Consider the following 21748-nt stretch of genomic DNA (forward strand, 5'->3'; position numbering starts at 1 on the left):
GTTGTCCTCTTTCCGAACGTGGACGGTTTGGTGGACTTAGCCGCCATTGATGCTTTCCTCGCATATCACCACAGCAAGGAGAGTCCAGTGGTGGCTATCTTGGCAGATTTGTTTGACACCTTTGATCGGAGGTGTGAGAAAAACAGTGCACGGATTGTCTGTTGTTTACCCACTCTCTGTGTGTGGTTGGTTTCACACCTATTCCAACAAGACACAAGACACCCGTATCCGCTTCAAAGTTATCGCTCATTGATCGAGGCCGTACCCGAATCAAATAAACATGAAAAAGCAGTAACTAGGAAGTGATCCTAGGTCGTTTCCCAACGAGCAGTGACAAACCAAATGTTCATAATATACTTGCAGTAATAGTAACGATTGGGGGGGGGGTTTAGTTGTTTGGTAATTAAAGAGCAAAACAAGTAAACTGGAATACGAAACTACTAATATTAAAAATGGGTTGTTTCCTCTGATTCAGAAGCCATTCTCTTATCCTGGGTTATGGAGAATTCGTCCCTAACAGTCAACCACTTAATCCAACCCTATTTCAATTTACTAAGTGAAAATCAACTTAGGGTTTTCAATACGTGATTAGGCACCACATACACCAGTTAGCCCTTCGTCCATTAAGCATGAACGCAAGTTAGGCTCAGAGGCAATTAATCGAACACGAAGCGTGCACTGATTAATGTTCACGAAATTGGGATAACTGGTGAAGGGAAAACTACCAGGAAACCACATTACAAGCGAAACCTCAAAGAGAGTTGGGCTTCGTCCTCAAAAGGAAACAACACCAGAAAATCTAGCCTTCCATGGATTCAAACAGAAAACGCAAATGAAACATGAAACAGAAACCTAAATGAACAGAAACGTAAATGAAAATAGAAGAAGAAGCAAGAACGAAACTGTAATTAGAAGCAGAAAACGTAAAATTGCATTACGTGAACAGTAGCATCAAGCAGAAAAAACGAAAACCCTAAAACAAAAGCTCTGAATAATGAATAGCATAACAGAATGCCCTGCACGAATCCCAAGGCTTCTATTTAAAAAGAGTCACTCAAAGTCACTGGGCCCTATTACAATACTCTGGCCCAAAACGAAATAAACACTGAACAACATAAAATAAAATTGCGAAATTTCCTAATTAGAAATTAACTAAGGTAAGCGCTGCTTTATTTGCCCTCTTCAAGTCCATAACCAAAATCCGGATTAAGCCCAATGTTTCATTAATTCCTGAAATTAGATTAAAAACATCAAATTAGCTAAATGAGCCCAAATAATAAAACTGTCTGATTAATTGACAATTAAGACCAATCAGTAATTAAAATGGTGCAAAAAGGGTTTAGAAAATAGAAGAAAATGATGGCACATCACTCATGTGTCGAAAAAGGAAGAGTCGATTGGGACCAACATTTGGCTGGGATAGGAGGCAGCGCAATCAATTGGTTTCCTCGATGGAAGGAAGGCAAGGAGGGAGTTCTTTTCTCGTGTGGGGGCTACCCTAATGTTCCGTTGATAGGGACGAGGGGTTGTATTAACCATAATCCCGCACTTGCCATAAGACAGCTGGGGTACCCCATGAGGGGAGCGCCAACAGAAGAAAGTCTCTCGCCTTTCCTTGTGAGGGATCTAGGCGCGCAAAGTCTCAAGGTGATACAAAGAGTGCACAAGGTGTGGAGAAGTCCATTAAGGAAAGACAAGGAGCTTAGAGGCATCCGAAATGGCGTCATCGGTGGTTATCATGGATGGGTAAGAGTTCACACACGAGGGTTAGATTGGCTCTCCAAGTTGAAAGTTATCGATGAGGAGAACTTCGAAGCTCCGGAGGAAGACGAAGAAGTCCGAGCTCTAAAATTAGAGCTAGGGAAGGCAAGACTCGCCAAGGAGAAGTTCAAATCAGCCGTTACACACATCCGGAAAGAGTGCACTGAGTTACAAGAGGAAAACGCGGCCACTGCAAGAGCCCTTGAACAAGAAACCAAAAGGGCCCGCAAGGAAGAACATGGCCGAGAGAAATTCCGAGGAGCATTGTGGGGTAGCAACAACGAGCTCAAGCTCCGAAGGGAGGAAAGAGACCGGTCACGGGTGCATGGCATGATCTTAAAAGAAGAGTTAGCCGCTTGCGCAAGGTCCAAGAAGAGTTTGGCCCAACACTTGGAAACCATGGAGCAAAGCATGCTAGCTATCATAGGGCAATACAAGGAAGAGTTGAACCAGTCTGTGACCCATGAACAAAAGCTAGTGGAGGATTTTGCACAAGTGTATGCCGAAAAAGAAGCAAGAGGGAGGGTGATTGATGCGTTGCATCAAGAAGCGACTATGTGGATGGATAGATTCGCCTTGACCTTGAATGGAAGTCAAGACCTCCCGCGTCTATTAGCCAAAGCAAAATCCATGGCCGAAGTGTGTACGGCCCCCGAGGAGATTCATAGGCTAATCAATTACTGTCAACACATGATAGATTTGATGGCCCACATAATTAGAAACCGTTAGGTTCTCTTGTAACACCTTTGTATAATATTGGCTAGATGAAAGTTTTGTTCTTTTTATATAATGAGAAGTTCTGAACTTATCACGTTATCTAAAAAACCTTGGGGTGGATCCAAGTGCTCCGATCATTCATTTGCATATTCATCTTTTTGGTGGCATACTCACCGTTGTTTATTTCTTTAGGAATTTCATCATAACTAAGAAAGCACAAAGGCACCCCTATAACACTCAATCCAAAAAAATGGATAATGAAGAGGGCATGCAGGAACAGATGAAGGCCGATCTATCGGCCTTAAAAGATCAAATGGCTTTCATCTCGGAGGTCATGTTAAAACTCCAGAAAACTATAGAGGATAAACCCACGACAACCGCCTCCAGTACTGTTAGGGAAGCGGAGCCGGTGCTGTAGCCCGCCTTAAATCCGGGCCGAGACAGAAACACGGCAGTGTTTGGTTGGAGGTATAGTCCGCAAGCTTACCCCTATGGCTTGCCTCCGGACTTCACTCCCCGTGCCACCCCGGAAGATTTAAGCCAAGCCCCTACTTTCGAGGGGCAACTCCCACCTTATGACGACTATCTCGGGCAAGATGATGAGGAAGGAGATACCCATCTTGGTCCCCTGCTCCACCTCAAAGATCCGTCCCCCCATGAACTACCCCAACCGAACATAGTTCGCCATATCCCGGCTTCACCCACACCCGTAAAAGAATCTGTTCCCTTCACGGAAGATAAGGGAAAGATTGAGGCGCTTGAAGAAAGGTTAAGAGAAGTCGAGGGCCTCGGCAATTACCCATTCTCGGACTTAGCGGACCTATGTCTCGTGCCCAACATCGTCATCCCTCCCATGTTCAAAGTACCAGACTTTGATAAGTACAAAGGGATGACATGTCCGAAAGGGCATCTTCGGATGTATTGCCGAAAGATGGGGGCGTATTCTGCGGACGAAAAGCTGTTGGTCCATTTCTTTCAAGATAGCTTGGCCGGAGCAGCTGTGGCATGGTATACCAATCTGGAAGCTTCCCAGATCCGATCATGGAAGGACTTGGCAACTGCCTTCATTAGGCAGTACAGTACAATACGGATATGGCTCCCGATCGGAATCAGCTTCAGAGTATGACTAAGCGAGAGCATGAGTCCATTAAGGAATACGCCCAAAGATGGAGAGATCTCGCAGCCCAAGTCGTACCACCCATGACGGAGAGGGAGATGATCACAATTATGGTAGATACGTTACCCACTGTTGGACAAGTGGCCTCAGATATCTTAAGAAGGGGGGGGTTGAATTAAGATATCACAACTTATTTCCCCAATTAAAAATTCTAGTTATCTTTCTATTCCAGTTATAAATTCCCTTAATAATGAATTTCTTAAATATTGATTCAAATAGAACAATTTGAATATGAATATAAAACAATAATAAATAAAGGAGTTTAAGGGAAGAGAAAATGCAAACTCAGATTTATACTGGTTCGGCCACACCCTTGTGCCTACGTCCAGTCCCCAAGCAACCCGCTTGAGAGTTCCATTATCTTGTAAACTCCTTTTACAAGTTCTAAACACACAAGGACAACCCTTCCTTTGTGTTTATAATTCTTTCACAACAAGAGACCCTCGGTCTCTTAATCCCTTTTCAGAATGAAGAAGAAGAGAAGAAGAAATCTCTCTTGAAAGAGATAGATTGAACAATTTGAGCACTCAAATAATTCCTTATTGAATCACAAGTAATTTGGCCAAGGAATTTGTAAGAGGATAAAACGATTTTTCTTTATAAGAGAATAAGACCTTTTTGTTCTGAAAAACTCTTAGCAAATTCGTGTCTCAAGTCACATATATATAGGCCTTTGATAGCCATTCAAGAACCACATAAAAAGATGTGACTGTTGAGAATATTTTCTGAAAATCTGCTCTAGTAATCGATTACAGTATATGTGTAATCAATTACAAGCTTTAAAATTTGAATTAAAACGTTCACAAACTGTTGGTAATCGATTACCATATATGTGTAATTGATTACACAGGGCAAATTTTGAATTCAAATTTTAATAGCTGTTGTAAATCCGTTTTGGCCACTGGTAATCGATTACATCCTCTGGTAATCGATTACCAGAGAGTAAATTTGTTGAAGAAGACTTTTTAACTTGTAATCCTTGGCCAAACCTTTTGCTACTTCAATTGGAATTCCCTTCCTATTTAATATACCCTTTCTAAGACTCTATAGACTGTCTTGATCATCCATCTTGAATATCTTTAATTTCTTTGTCTTGAGTAAATCTTTGAGAAGCATATGATTCATGTAATCCTTTGGCATCATCAAAACATTCAGCTTAATCCTTTGTCTACACCCACGTTCTACTATGAAAAGCTGATTGGCTACATGCCAGCTAACTTTGCGGATCTCGTCTTCGCCGGAGAAAGGATTGAATCCGGACTACAAAAAGGCAAGTTCGAATATGCTTCCAATGTGGCCCCCAACAACAACAGAAGAGCCCCAGTAGTGGGCGCGAGGAAAAAGGAAGGAGACGCCCACGCGGTCACCACAGCCCCGACGTGGATGAAAGCACCCCCAAAATATCCAAAGCTCATACCAGCCCAATCCCCCAAATTTTTCAATCCGAGCCGGGAGTTTCCCCTCGACTCAAGTAAAAGGACCGCCCGCGGCAGAGAGAATGCCGGCCCAACACACAGCTCCAGCCACGCCCCGGCCAGTCAACAATACGACCCCCGACACGAGCTATAAAAATGCACAGAGCCCACTCCCGGAAGATAACTTCTCTCCTATTCCCATGGCATACTCCGAATTATGGCCTTCATTATTGGAGAATCATTTGGTGGTAGCCATACCCGGGAGGGTCTTCCAGCCACCCTACCCCAACTGGTATGACCCGGGTGCCAAGTGTGCGTACCATAGTGGAGCTCCCGGACACAACATTGACTCCTGTCGCCCGTTCAAGTATAAAGTACAGCACCTAATCAGTGATGGCTGGCTATCGTTTCAAGAGGAAGGCTCAAATGTTAAAACTAACCTGCTAGCTAGTCATGGAAAGGCTAGCGTAAACGCCATCCAAGAAGATGGGCCATCGCGAGCAAGGAGATTAGGAGAGGTGGCTACTTCCAAATGTTTTATCTACCAATCGCTGCAAGCGGCATGTATGGTCTCCCGTGGTAAAGGCGAAAGGGACGAATGTTTGTTTCACCTCGGGGAGTCGCACGACATGGAAACCTGTCCCGCGGTAGAAGAATTGCTTCAGCGGTTCATGGATTGCGGGCAGCTTGAAGTGTCCATAGGAGGGAGGGAAGAACCACAAATTTGCATGCAGTCGGAAGAGAAGAAGGTTCCTCTAATCCCCAAGGCCCTAGTGATATGTTTTACTAGGAAAGGGACCGGCTCCACACCCATATACCCCCGCATAGTGCCCAAGCCAACGCCATTTTCATATCAAAGTAATAAGGTCGTTCCGTGGAAGTATACCCCTCCCGCGTTCAACGAAACGGTTGCAACCGAAGTTGACTCCCTGTCAGCTAAGGTGACCAGCATCACCGGCCTCAGTGGCATAACCCGCAGTGGTCGGGTGTTCGCTTCCCCTCACTAGGCGGAGTTGCCCTCCAAGGGAAAAGCGCCCATGGTCCAAGAGCCCACAGACGTAGCCACCCCCTCGAAAGAAGTAGATCCTCCAGTGGTAAGAGGGGCTGAAAAGAAAGAAGGTCTTCAAGGAAAGACGGTGACTTTGGAAGAGGCCCATGAGTTCCTTCGCCTCATCCAACAAAGCGAGTTTAAGGTAGTCGAGCAACTGAATAAAACTCCAGCAAGGATCTCGTTGCTTGAACTGCTCATAAACTCCGAGCCTCATCGTACGCTATTGATAAAAGTCCTCAATGAGGCCCATGTAGCCCACGATATCTCAGTGGAGGGTTTTGAAGGCATCGTTAATCATATAACCACCAATAATTATATCGCGTTTGCGAAAGAAGAGATTCCCGTAGAGGGGAGAGGACACAACAAGGCTCTTCACGTGTCGGTAAAGTGTATGGACCATGTTGTCGCAAAGGTGCTTATCGACAGTGGATCGAGTTTAAATGTAATGCCGAAGACCACTTTGGAAAAGCTTCCTTTTAGTGCGTCACGTTTAAAACCGAGCTCGATGGTGGTGCGAGCCTTTGATGGTACTCGGCGGGAAGTGATGGGGGAAATCGATATTCCCATTCAGATAGGCCCCCACACTTGCAATGTGGTGTTTCAAGTAAAGGTAGGAACCGGTATGACCGCGCCTATCCACTGAGGCTTGATAACCCTTCTTGAAGAGTATCAAGATGACTTTGCATGGTCATATCAAGACATGCCCGGTCTGGATTCTGACATTGTGCAGCATAAGTTGCCTTTGAATCCCGGGTCTTCCCCGGTTAAGAAAAAGTTACGAAGAATGAGACCCGAGATGTCTTTAAAAATTAAAGAAGAAGTAAGGAAGCAATTTGATGCAGGGTTCTTAGCTGTAGCTCGGTACCCAGAATGGGTGGCCAATATTGTCCCAGTCCCGAAAAAGGACGGCAAGGTTTGAATGTGTGTAGACTACCGGGACTTGAACCGAGCCAGTCCTAAAGATAATTTTCCCCTGCCACACATTGATATATTGGTAGATAATACAGCCAAGTTCACCCTTTTCTCATTTATGGATGGTTTCTCGAGGTATAATCAAATAAAGATGGCACTTGAAGATGTAGAGAAGACCACTTTCGTCACCCTATGGGGGACGTTCTGCTATAAAGTGATGGCCTTCGGGCTAAAAAATGCCGGGGCAACCTATCAGTGTGCCATGGTGGCGTTGTTCCATGATATGATGCATAAGGAAATAGAGGTCTACGTAGATGACATGATTGCCAAGTCTCGAACTGAGGACGAACACCTTGTCAATCTGCGTAAGCTGTTTGGAAGGTTGTGGAAATACCAACTAAAACTAAACCCAACCAAATGCACCTTTGGGGTAAAGTCGGGGAAGTTGCTAGGATTTATCGTAAGTCGGGGGTTTTTGGGCAGGTTGAATTATATCGCGAGAATTATATCGCGAGATTTATCGTAAGTCGGGGGTTTTTGGGCAGGCAAGACGCTAACCCATAAGAGGGGGGGAAGGCATGGTTAATGTATCCTTTAAAAAAAAAAACATTTGGCAGGTTAGCTCGCCTGGGCGAGCAACCCCTGCATTCAAAATATAAAAACGAGGGAGGGGAACATTTTTGTATCCAAAAACTTCCCCCCCCCCCCCCTTCATTCAAAAGCGAGAACTCACGAAGGCTTGCGGTTTTTGCTCCCCTAAGCCACTTGTGGTTGCATTTTGCTTTCATTTTTGGTGTTTCTACTCACTCCAACAAGTAAGTATTCAATCCTTGAGTTTTTTGCTTCCCATTGGAGTATTTTCTTCATCTTTTGGTGCTTTAAATTATGAGAACGTGCTTATATTTGTGGGGCAGTTTTGGTTTGTTTTTATGCTTGATTTCTTGAGTTGAGGATTTGAATAAGAAGGCCTTAGGCCTATGTTGTATTCTGAAGCAATGGGGCATGCCACATTGCCCTCATTCTCTTGCAATTTATGTCCAAACGTGCGCCTACCAAGTGCTCGGTGAAATGCCCCAATGGTATATGAATATGGTTTTGCAAAATTGGGATGGTGGGACTGTTTTATGTATGTAGAGACAGCATAGGAGATTCAAAATAGGTGCCCAAATGCAATTTCAAGCTTAGGAACCCAAACTTTTTAGCTTCAATGCGAGAAGACATACTCATGGCTAGGAATCCAAAATTTGGTTTGAGTTAGAAAAGCATGAAAATTAGGACTTGCTTGTGAGAGTTTTTACTCGAATTTGGGCTGCCCCATGATCGATACTTTGCACCTAGGTAACGTGGGAAATGCTTTTCAATGGTATGTATATGTAGGTAAATAAAAGGGGCATGAAATTCTTTGCAAAGGGTGAATGAATATTGAGGTCGCTTCCTAAATGAATGTATGATAGCACGGAATTCCCTTTTGAATGCAAGTGTGTGCATAATGTAAATAGCTTGCCAATATGAATAACTGTGAGTGAAACAATAAAAATTTGTATGATATATATTTCAAATATATGTAGGTAGTTTGTAATAGCAAATGTTTAGGATATAAATTAGGTGTGAATTTTGACGCAATACCTTGAACGTAAGAATGTATGTTCTTTTCAAATGCATATATGTGTGTGACAATTAGAATGTGTTGGATGGCCTCTATGTTGATATAAATGGTAGGATATTCCACACGTACGCGTGTGCATAAATAGATTACGTGAGTTCGTTCTCAAATCAAAGGGATTAGCATGACATTTTTTGCGTTAAGATAAGCATTATCTTGTAAAACTAACTTCCAAATGTTGGCTTTCGTAGGAAATGGCCCCAAGGAAGCTTGTCTCAAAGAGATCCAGGAAGGATAAAGCGGCTGAAGGAACCAGTTCCGCTCCCGAATATGACAGCCACCGTTTTAGGAGCGCTGAGCACCAGCAGCGCTTAAAGGCCATCAAGGGATGGTCATTTCTCCGGGAGCGACGCGTCTAGCTTAGGGACGACGAGTATACCAACTTCCAGGAGGAGATAGTTCGTCGGCGGTGGGCATCACTGGTTACCCCCATGGCCAAGTTCGACCCAGACATAGTCCTCGAATTTTATGCCAATGCTTGGCCTACATAGGAGGGCGTGCGAGATATGTGATCCTGGGTGAAGGGTCAGTGGATCCCGTTCGATGCGGATGCTCTCAGCCAGTTCCTGGGATACCCTTTAGTGCTGGAGGAGGGCCAGGAATGCGAGTATGGCCAGAGGAGGAACCGGTCCGACGGGTTTGATGAGGAGGCCATCACCTAGTTGCTATGTATACCGGGGCAGGATTTTGCCTGGACTGCTGCTGGAAGACGGGTGCGGATCATGCGCACCAACATGACCACCCTGACCCAGATCTGGATGACTCTGCTGCTCAGCAACATCCAGCCCAGCGATCATAATTCCGACCTCCCCCTGCCGAAGTATCAGCTGGTGTACGCCATCCTGACACGGATGAGCATTCACGTGGCTCAGTTAATCGTTGATGCCATCTATCTATTTGTAGGTATGGCGCCTACCAGGCAGCCTCTGGACCCGGATAAGTCCAGCAGGGCCCTTGGATTTCCCGCCTTGATCACAGGACTCTGCCAGTCATTCGGAGTCCCCATCGCACCTAGCAAGGTGATTTGGCCGCCCATCACCCGAGCTTTTATTGAGAAGTATTGCATGCAGAGACAGGCTCAGGGGGGTGCTCCGCAGGCCGCAGACGCACCGCCACCTCATCAAGCTGGCCCCGCTAGATCATTTGATACGGAGCATTATTTGCGGCATTTGGTTCGCCAACAGGCGGCCAACCACCGGGCGCATGTACAGACCCATGATTGTCTTTACCAGTTGAGCCTCAGCCTGCAGAGCCAGGGTTTTACTTCTTGTCCGTGCCCTACTCCGGATCAGTTCAGGGCAGAGGTCGCATGGCCCGGAGATTGGCCTGAGGCCCGGGCAGGAGAGGCACCAGCAGAGGCTCCCGACGAGGCAGATGAGGCCCGCGAAGACGAGGAGATGACCGATTTACTTGATTTCTTAGGAGAGAGCGGAGCCACATGATTGGGAGATCCCTTTGATCCGTATTTCTGTTTTGTTTCCATTTTTTCCTGTTACATATCATCTTATTTTTGTTTGACTAAGGGACTAATGTTTGTTTCGTGTTGATTGACTTTTGTTTTGTACATACATATCATTTGAGTTGTTACGTCAGTACTTGTTTCGTTGTTGTCAATAGTGTTTGTAGAAATTCCAGAATCACGTAGAATTTTTTTTTTCATTTAGGAACGTCATCCTAAAAATAAAATGAACCAAAATCATGATAAAAAAGAGAGAAGTGTAGTGAATAAAATGTCTGCGTATATAAAGAAAAAGGAAAATGTGCATAGAAGGGTTTTTATAAAAAAAAATACGTGTAGAGAAATTCTTGTGTGTGTGAACAACGAGTGTATATAAAGAAACTTTTGTATGAATCATAGGTGTGCGTTGGAGAAAAACGAAAAAGATCTTTGAATGTAAATAGGGTTTGATCATGTGACGTAAAGAGAGAGAGTTCCAATGCGTATACAGAAAAAGTTTGTCATGTATAAGAGTGTAGATATACAAAAGAAAATTTCTTCATAAAGGACCACATGTGTATAATTTTGTGAATATATAAAAATGAAACAAAAAGGAAAAAGAAAGACAAACTGTGAAGGTCGACATGTTATAGTTAAGAAGTATAAATCATTCGTAAAGAGCAAACGTATCTTCTGGAAACAAGGGACTGATGCTAAGAGTTTATTTTTTGGAATAAACCGAGATAAGAATGGATGAATTCATTGAACTGATGAAAGAACATAACTTGGAAACGTTGGGTCTGTTTTTGTAAATTCCCAACCGTAGTATCACAATGCCATAAACGGGATGCTTGAGTGCCCACCTGGCTGTAGCCATGACTAATTTTGCACGTTGTTTTCAAATCATCATTGTCACGCGTGCCTTATGGAATGATATGGGAGGTCGGCCCGAGACCGACACCTTGACACCCAAATTTGTTTTGCCCAGATATCAAGATTGGGTTCCCACGATAAAAGACCCCATTGAAACACAACCTTAGACCTTTTTGAACCTTGGCCTATCAAAAGAATCCTCATCCTTTCCCCCGAAGCAAAGGGTAGCGGAATCTCCTCAAGGGAGAGCGAATAGAATGCTAAAACCCGATTTCCCAAAGAAAGGACTGGAGAAGGAGAAGTGAAAAGAAAGAAAAGGAATAAATGGAAAGAAAGAAAAAGAAAAAGATGAAAATAAAGAAAAGAACAAAAGAAAGAAAAGGAAGGATTCCCGATCAAAGATCGAAAGGAAGTAAAAAGGGAAAAGAGGCAATTCTCGATCAATGAAAGAAAGAGAACGGAAGATCTTCAGACCAGATAAATTTTCAGCAAGGTAAGTGCCTGCCGGCAAAGGAAAACCCATTTTTGGTGTCTCTTCCTTTTGAATTGCCATTCAAAGTCATTCTCGACTGGCGATATCCCACCCCACATGAACAAAGAGGAAAAGACTGAAACACACAGCTTCCTCTCCAAAAACACTACCCTCCAGAAAATCCTATTGGTCCGTGATCGTACATTTGATCTTAGATTCGATAGGAAATCGTGTGCAAAATAAAGTCATGGTGGAGTTATGGTTTGGGAATAGGGTGAAACACTTCCCTATGTGAGTTTTATACACTATGAGTGATTTATTTTCAGCTTAGCCCGATGTTTCCCCTACATGTTCATTTAAAAGCTAAATGTTCACATCCTGCCCTTCATTTTCGGTTACAAGGAAGATTTCCCTTGGCACAAGTATATTGTTTCTCTAAGATATGGTGCTCTCGCAAATGATTTATTTTTCTCTGCAAAAAGCATGTTTGCCTTTTAGGTGGAAAAAAACCGGTGGACCGTTTAGTCCTACCAACAAACTTTTTTCAGAGCCCCATGAATGTTATTGCCTAGCGCTGTTCATACATCCTACATAACCGAGTCTGGAGCCCCGCAAACTTATTGTGTAGCGCTGTTCGCCAATTCTCCATTCTCCACTTTTTTTTGGAGCCCCATGAATGTTATTGCCTAGCGCTATTCATGCATCCTCCACCTTCGAGTCTGGAGCCCCGCGAAGTTATTGCGTAGCGCTGTTCGCCAATTCTCCATTCTCCACTTTTTTCGGAGCCCCATGAATGTTATTGCCTAGCGCTGTTCATGCATCCTCCACCTTCGAGTCTGGAGCCCAGCGAAGTTATTGTGTAGCGCTGTTCGCCAATTCTCCATTCTCCACTTTTTTCGGAGCCCCACGAATGTTATTGCCTAGCGCTGTTCATGCATCCTCCATCTTCGAGTCTGGAGCCCCGCGAAGTTATTTCGTAGCGCTGTTCGCCAATTCTCCATTCTCCACTTTTTTTCGGAGCCCCATGAATGTTATTGCCTAGCGCTGTTCATGCATCCTCCACCTTCGAGTCTGGAGCCCCGTGAAGTTATTGCGTAGCGCTGTTCACCAATTCTCCATTCTCCACTTTTTTTTTCGGAGCCCCATGAATGTTATTGCCTAGTGCTGTTCATGCATCCTCCACCTTCGAGTCTGGAGCCCCGCGAAGTTATTGCGTAGCGCTGTTCGCCAATTCTCCATTCTCCACTTTTTTTCGGAGCCCCATGAATGTTATTGCCTAGCGTTGTTCATGTGTCCTCCACCTTCGAGTCTGGATCCCCGCGAAGTTATTGCCTAGCGTTGTTCGCCAATTCTCCATTCTCCACTTTTTTTCGGAGCCCCATGAATGTTATTGGCTAGCGCTGTTCATGCATCCTCCACCAACGAGTCTGGAGCCCCGCAAAGTTATTGCGTAGCGCTGTTCGCCAATTCTCCATTCTCCACTTTTTTTCGGAGCCCCATGAATGTTATTGCATAGCGCTGTTCATGCATCCTCCACCAACGAGTCTGGAGCCCCGCGAAGTTATTGCGTAGCGCTGTTCGCCAATTCTCCATTCTCCACTTTTTTTCGGAGCCCCATGAATGTTATTGCCTAGCGCTGTTCATGCATCCTCCACCAACGAGTTTGGAGCCCCGCGAAGTTATTGCGTAGCGCTGTTCGCCAATTCTCCATTCTCCACTTTTTTTTTCGGAGCCCCATGAATGTTATTGCCTAGCGCTGTTCATGTGTCCTCCACCTTCGAGTCTGGAGCCCCGCGAAGTTATTGCGTAGCGCTGTTCGCCAATTCTCCATTTTCCACTTTTTATTCGGAGACCCATGAATTCATTGCCAAGCGCTGTTCATGTGTCCTCTGTTATCAAGCGCGGAGCCTCTGGTGACTGGGAAATATGTTTTTCTGTTATTTTCCGGATCGGTTCCTTCGCCAAACATGTGTATATGTGTATATGTATATTATATTCGTTGTTCTTGTTGTTGTTTGTATTTTGTTTTGTGTTGTGCAAAAAAAAAGAAGGATTAGAGACAAGAGTCGTCATCACGGAAAGGGCAGGACGGACGAAATCAGTGTCTTATCTTTGCTTACCCTAATTTCGTCCGGGGATTATTATTTGATGATATACAACCTTTGATTGGCCGCTTCGAGATACATGGCGCCCTTTGTTGCACAATATGTGAAGTCCCGAGACGTGCCGAAACTCAAAAGGAAGCAGGCTTACGCGATCCGTGAAAATTCCGTAAGGTGACGGAAATAGAAAGGAGGTGTTTTTTCGCAATCCGTGAGTTTTCATAACTTCTTCAAAAGCTAAAAAAGAGTAAATACATAATCCGTAAGGATTCGTAACCTTCGCGGGCGAGGCTCACGGGTGCGCTTTCCAAAGGAGGAAAGATGCGCGGAGTCGCCACCAACGTTTATTTGTGGAAAACGTCGGAAAAACCGAAGGAAACCGGTCAAAATGAAAATTCTAAGTTCGGGAGTTGTATTTACGCTTGAGGAAGGTATTAGCACCTCTTACGTTTGTCTCAAAGGACAACAGCCTATTTTTTAGAATTGTGGAAATTGTGTTACCTTAACTTTTAGTTCTTTTTATTTTTTGAGGTCGACAAAAGCGGGACTTTTGCTCCTACGTACCCTCCATCAAAGAGGAAATCAGACCTACGTAATTCTTCCTTTAAAGGTGAATCAAGCGATTCTTTTACTTGAAAGGTGATCACTTAAAGGTGTTGGGCCTTTAAAAATGATCCATTTAACTTGGTAAGAAAAAGCTGAGATAAAACTTTCAAATCCTTTTTTAGTGATTTTTTGGTGGACGAGCTTGACTAGGCGAGTTGATTTTAGCCTTAGTTTCACTTTAGTTTTTAGTCAATTCAATTAAGAATGAGAAATCCTAAAGAGAAAACGTCTGATTGATTTTTTGTGCTTCATTTTACTAAAAGATATTTTTTGATTATTATATTATTATTTTACCTCTTTTTTTATTTCCAACGTGGTTACAGCACGACCGAACGGTCGGAATTCATTTTAGCCGAAATTAACGGATGATACAATTCAAATGATCGGTGGAAATTTATTTTATTTTTAGATTAGGCGAGAAATGACTTAAATAAATGACTAAAGCACGTCAAAAGGGGGTATGGAAAGTAAAATGAAAACGAGAATAAAATACATGAAACAAAATGGGGACCTCCACGGGTACAAAGAATGAATTGAAAAGCTCGATTTAGAAACTTACCCGTTGAAGAACGAAGAACGGATGAAGAACGGTGAATAATGGAGGAAAACCTTCACGGATTTGCTTACGAAAACCTCTCGGAAGCGTTACGGAAGCACCTCGGCTTGGATTTTCTTCACGGAAACAATTTTTTTCACCCAAAACAACTGAAATACCTCACCAGGGGCGTCCGGGATCCTTAGAACAGCCCCCTTCAGCCTATTTATAGGAAAAAGGGGGAGGAGGTTGCCACCCAGCTCGCCCAGGCAGAAGCAACCCAGCTTCAAAAAACATTCTGAAAGGCCCAATTCAAAATTTCGAAATTGCTATTTCCACCCCCCCCCCCAATTTTGATAAGTTCACCCCCCCTTCTTTCTTAATTTACGGAAAAGTTACGGAAGCATATAAGACTTGATTTTCTTCTTTTTTTTCTCTTCCTTCTCACCCGTATTAAGTTAATTATGCTTATTTAGGGTTATGGAAATTTTACGGAAGCATTACAAGTGTCCCGGAAGCCCCGGAATCCCATTTTTCAACAAAACGGGGGGTGTGGTGGCCACCTAGCTCGCCCAGGTGAGCTAGGTTGCTTCAACCTTAAGCAAGAAATTGCCCAGAAACCTCTAGAAAGGCCCAGATTCGAAAATTACTATTTGCACCCCCATTTTACTAAATACACCCCCTTTTACCTTTTTCGTAATTCTTTTTCCGTAACGTTACGAAACTTTACGAATTTCGTAACGATACTTATTTTCCTTCCGCAAGGTTACGAATCTTCACGAATTATGTATTTACTCTTTTTTAGCTTTCGAAGAAGTTACGAAAACTCACGGATTGCGAAAAATACCTCCTTTCGATTTCCGTTACATCACGGAATTTTCACGGATCGCGTAAGCCTGCTTCCTTTTGATTTTCGGCACGTCTCGGGACTTCGCATATTGTGCAACAAAGGGTGCCAAATATCTCGAAGCGGCCAATCAATGGTTGTATATCATCAAATTATAATCCCCAGACGAAATTAGGGTATGACAGTTACGAAATTCATAAAGTTTCGTAATGTTACAAAAAAAGAATTACCAAAAAAGGTAAAGGGGTGCAATTAGTAAAAAAAGGGGGTACAAATAGCAATCAGGCCCACTTGGGCCTTCCAGATTCTTCCTCCAAAACGCTATTGCTTCTGGAGGAAGCAACCTTGCTCGCCTGGGCGAGCTGGGTGGCAAGCTCCTCCCCTATTTTGCTATAAATAGGGGGAGGAGTGAAGAGAGAAGGGGTTCAGCCTTCTTGGCACTTCTTATTCTCTCGAAATTGCTGAGGAAAATTGTTTTCGTGAAGAAAATCCAAGCCGAGGCGCTTCCGTAACGTTTCCGTAACGTTTCCGTGAGTAATTACGCGAAGATTTTCAACCGTTCTTCGACATTCATCGTTCGTTCTTCGTTTTCTTCAGTCTTCAACTAGTAAGTACCCCAAACCGAGCTTTTCAATTCATTCTATGTACCCGTGGTGGTCCACATTTTGTTTCATGTATTTTTATTCTTGTTTTCATTTACTTTCCGTACCCCCTTTTGGCGTGCTTTAGTCATTTATTTAAGTCGTTTCTTGCCTAATCTAAAAATAAAATAAATTTCCACTGATCATTTGAATTGTATCATCCGTTAATTTCGGTTAAAATGAATTCCGACCGTTCGGTCGTGCCGTAACCACATTGGAAATCAAAAAAGAGGTAAAATAATAATATAATAATCAAAAAAATATCTTTTAGTAAAATGAAGCACAAAAATCAATCAGACGTTTTCTCTTTGGGATTTCTCATTCTTAATTGAATTGACTAATAACTAAAGCGAAACTAAGGCTAAAATCAATTCGCCAAGTCAAGCTCGTCCACCAAAAAATCACTAAAAAAGGATTTGAAAGTTTTATCTCAGCTTTTTCTTACCAAGTTAAATGGATCATTTTTAAAGGCCCAACACCTTTAAGTGATCACCTTTCAAGTAAAAGAATCGCTTGATTCACGCTTAAGAAAGAACTACGTAGGTCTGATTTCCTCTTCGATGGAGGGTACGTAGGAGCAAAAGCCCCGCTTTTGTCGACCTCAAAAAATAAGAAGAAATAAAAGTTAAGGTAATACAATTTCCACAATTCTAAAAAATAGGTTGTTGTCCTTTGAGACAAACGTGAGAGGTGCTAATACCTTCCTCAAACGTAAATACAACTCCCGAACTTAGAATTTTCATTTTGACCGGTTTCCTTCGGTTTTCCCGACGTTTTCCACAAATAAACGTTGGTGGCGACTCCGCGCATCTTTCCTCCTTTGGAAAGCGCACCCGTGAGCCTCGCCTTCGCTCGCCCGCAAAAGGGCATGTTGTGACAATGGGTTATGGCCACAGTCTAAGCAGCTTCTTGATGCTTCAGCTAGGGGTAAAATCAAGATGAAGACTCTTGAAGAAGCAATGGACCTTATTGAAAACATGGCTGCTAGTGATATTGCCATCTTAAGAGACAAAGCCCACATCCCAACCAAGAAGATCTTATTGGAGCTTACATCATAGGATGCGTTGTTGGCGCAGAAAAAGTTGCTATGTAAGCACAAACTTCACAATCTTCTATTTTCCAGAATGTACAATCTGTGGTGGAGCTCATGACTCTGGATGTTGTATTCCTAGTGAAGAACCAATTGTTCATGAAGTCAATTACATCGGGAATCAGCCTAGAAATACTTTTAATGGAGGAGGATTCACCGGATTCCAAAATGGCCAGCAATATCAACAATAGAGACAATGGAAGAACCACCCTGGCAATCAATTCAATAGGCCTCAATAGCAAGGGCCTACTCTCTATGAGCGTACCACGAAGCTGGAAGAGACTCTAGCTCAATTTATGCAGGTTTTAATGTCTAACCAGAAGAGCATGGAGTTAGCCATTAAGAATCTGGAAGTCCAAGTGGGACAGTTGGCAAAACAGTTGGCGGATAGACCGCCAAGCAGCTTTAGTAATAACACTGAGAAGAATCCGAAGGCACAATGTAAAGTTGTTATGACAAGGAGCAGAATGGCAATTCAGGCTGATGAGGAAAAAGCTGAGAAGAACGTGGAGGAACATAAACAATAACTAGTGACAAAGAAGAACCGGTATATCCAAAGTGACACGATAGTTGTGGAAGGAAATTGTAGTGTTGTCATTCAACGCATCCTTCCCCCGAAGCACAAAGATCCTGGAAGTGTCACTATACCGTGTTCATTGGTGAGGTTGCTGTGGGTAAAGCTCTCATAGACTTGGGGGCTAGTATCAATTTAATGCCTCTCTCCGTGTGTCGACGACTTGGAGAGATAGAGATATTGCCCACACGCATGACCCTCTAGTTGGTTGATCGCTCCATCACAAGACCATATAGAGTGATTGAAGATGTTTTGGTTAGGGTCAAACATTTGATCTTTCCAGCTGATTTCGTAGTGATAGACATTGAAGATGTTGACATTCCCCTAATTCTTGGAAGACCTTTTATGTCCACCGCAAGCTGTGTGGTAGACATGGGGAAGAGGAAAGTACAAATGGCCATAGAAGACCAGCAAATCAGTTTCGATATGTTTCATGAAGAGAAAGCTTTGCCTGACCAAAATGTCTGTTTGAAGGTGAATGTGATGGAGGAAAAGAGACTACAGAAGAAGGTTCTGGAAGTTGGAACCTTGTTGGACCCAAGATAACAAGATGATGCGTCAAGCTAGTGACGTTAAAAGAGCGCTTACTAGAAGGCAACCCAGCTTTTCTTTCCCTTTTCTCTTTTTCATTTTGTATCTCTTGCATGTAGTTAGGATAGTTGCATAAGTTAAACAACATTATCATCACAGCATATTCAGAAAACCAAAACCCCACAATCCATCCCTAGTAATGTAGTTATTTAGTCTTGCTTCGACCAAGTTCTAAGGCAACAGTACATTTCCCAATGCTAAAGTCACCTAACAGTACACACAAATGGGTGATCATACCAAGAGAATGCAATAATTAAGCATTGAAAGAAGCATTGAACACACAAAACACAATTAATTAGATATTAAAAGTAATTACATCAATTGTTCCTTAGAAATCCCCAACAAGGGTGTTTAGCAAGCCATTACAGAAAAACCCTAACACAAATGAGACTGAGAGTACAAAATAATTGTTCCTTACACAAGAAGGGGGATCCCTCCTCCTCTTCTCAGCACCTCACAATCATTCTGCAGCCCACTAATCTCTCTCTAATTGAAGAACCCTAGGCTTCTCTGCAAAGCTGCTCCTCTTGTTGCCTCCAGAGCTTCTATCCCGAAATTAGCATTGTGGTGTACTTGCTCTAGAATTTTGTAATGCTTGCTAAAATTGTGTATCCTAATTCTACACAAGATAGGCTTTATTTAGGCTCTGAATCTACGATGTTGCGCTTAGCGCTACCCTCACGCTTAGCGCAAGTTAGTGGATTTGAGCTTAGCGCCAGTCATTCGCTGAGCCTGGCTAAAGACAACCATCGTGCTTAGCAAGTGGATCTCACGCTTAGTTTGCGGCTTGATATTTATGCTCTGCCAGATTCTTCTGTCGCGCTAAGCATGCTGAAGCTGCGCTTAGCGTTGGATGCACGCTGATCCCAATTGGTGAGCTGAGCACAACTACCACTTTAGCACTTCAAGACTTAGCCTCTTTTAACCTGAAATTGAACAGATTTCATCATTAAATCAAATGAAAAATATTCTAGAGACAGTTATAACAATAAAACAAGATTTATTTACAAATCCCTACAAAATAACTATAAATTGGGGAAACTATACAAGTTTTGGATATTGTTCTTCCATTAGGGGAAGTCATACGGAAATGCAACATCTAATGAAGCTTCTTGAACGGGATCAATATATTAATTGGCATAGATTAAAGGATGAAGATGTAGTACGTGATATCTTTTTGTGTCACCCTGATGCAGTGAAGTTATGAAATAGATGTAATTTGGTGTTTTTGATAGATAGTACCTACAAAACAAATCGGTACAGACTCCTGTTACTTGACTTTGTTGGTGTGACACCAACAGGGATGACATTCTTTGTTGGTTTTGCATATCTGGAGGGTGAACGTGTTAATAATGTGGTATATACTCTAGAACGGATTTGAGGTCTTTTTCTAAGATGTTATGCCCTCCCTGGAGTTATTGTGATTGACAGATATCTTGAATTGATGAATGCAGTGAAAAATGTATTCCCTGAGTGTACTAACTTGTTGTGTAGGTTTCACATCAACAAGAATGTCAAGGCAAAATGTAAATCCCTAATTGGTAAAAAAAAATGCTTGGAAGTATGTCATGGATGCCTGGGAAAGTTTGGTTGATTGTCCTTTGGAACATCAGTTTCATGATTACCTTAAGAATTTTGAAATTGCTTGTTCACCATGGCCAGTGTTTGTTTACTATGTTAACGAAACATGGATAATTCCCCACAAAGAAAAATTTGTTACAACCTGGACGAATAAGGTGATGCACTTAGGGAACACATCAACAAACAAGTATGAAAATGTTAATCTATTTGTGTTAGGGTTCATGAATTGATGGTTTTTAATTATTGTATTTGTTTAATGTTTTTTGTAAATTTGAAATGTAGGGTTGAATCTGCTCATTGGGCTTTAAAAAAAGCATTACAGAATAGTCTTGGTGACCTATTTAGTGTATAGGATGTTGTGGAAGCAATGACTTCCAAGATTATTTTGATGATGCCATAGAATCAAGAGTTAAGCAAGTTCCAAAGAATCAGGAGTCAAAAAGCTTCAAGAATCAAGGTTCATAGAATCAAGATTCAAGAACAATCAAGTTTCAAGATTCAAGATTCTAGAACAATCAAGTTTCAAGAATCAAGATTCAAGAACATTCAAGATCAAGATTCAAGACTCAAGATTAAAGAATCAAGAGAAGACTCAATCAAGATAAGTACTAAAAAGGTTTTTCAAAACATTGAGTAGCACAAGAATTTTTCACAAAATCTTTTACAAAAAGAGTTTTACTCTTTGGTAATCAATTACCAAAAGGTAGTAATCGATTACCAGTAGCCAACAATGTTTTTCAAACTAATTTACAAATACCATGAGCATGTAATCGATTACAAATGTTTTAAAACGTTAGATTTCAAATTTCAAGAGTCACAACTAGTGATAAAACATTTTTAAATCATTTTAAACTTGTGTAATCAATTACACAATACTTGTAATCGATTACCAGAGTTTCTAAACATTTTGATTTTAGAATTTAAACATGAAGAATCACATCTGTTGATGTGTAATCGATTACACTATGATGGTAATCGATTACCAGTGACTGATTTCGAAAAATAAATTACCAAAAGTCACAATTCTTAAGGTGACTTGTTTTTGAAGATTTTTCAAAAGTCACAACCTTTAAGTAACTAGTTTTCAAAAGAGTCACAACTTTTAAAGTGACTAGTTTTAAAGAAATTGCCAAGAGTAACAAACTTTAACTTGAGTCATCAAATGATTATAAATATGTGACCATGGCATGAATTTCAAAAACTGAAAAGACTAATTCCTTTCATGATTAACAAATTTCTTTCATAGAGTTTTGGTTCAATACTTTCTCTTCCAAGAAAAGTTCATTCTTCAAAAACTTGTGCTACTCTTCTTCTTCATTCACTTCTTTCTCTTGCCAAAAGATTCAAAGGACTAACCGGCTGAGAATTCTTTTGTTTCTTCCCTTCTTCCTCTTGACAAAAGATTTCAAAGGACTAACCGCCTAAGATATCTTATGTTTCTTACAAAAGATTTCAAAGGACTAACCGCCTGAGATATCTTTTTCCCTTTCCCTTTATACAAAAGATTTCAAAGGACTAACCGCCTGAGATATCTTTTGTATCCCCTTCACAGAGAATTCAAGGGACTAACCGCCTAATAATTCTTTGTCCTAACACATTGGAGGGTACATCCTTTGTGGTACATGTAGAGGGTACATCTACTTGGGTTGTTATACTGAGAATAAGAGAGGGTACATCTCTTATGGATCAGTTCAAGTGGAGG

This window comes from Glycine soja, chromosome 2, assembly GCF_004193775.1.
Source record: "Glycine soja cultivar W05 chromosome 2, ASM419377v2, whole genome shotgun sequence".
NCBI classification, from domain to species: domain Eukaryota; kingdom Viridiplantae; phylum Streptophyta; class Magnoliopsida; order Fabales; family Fabaceae; genus Glycine; species Glycine soja.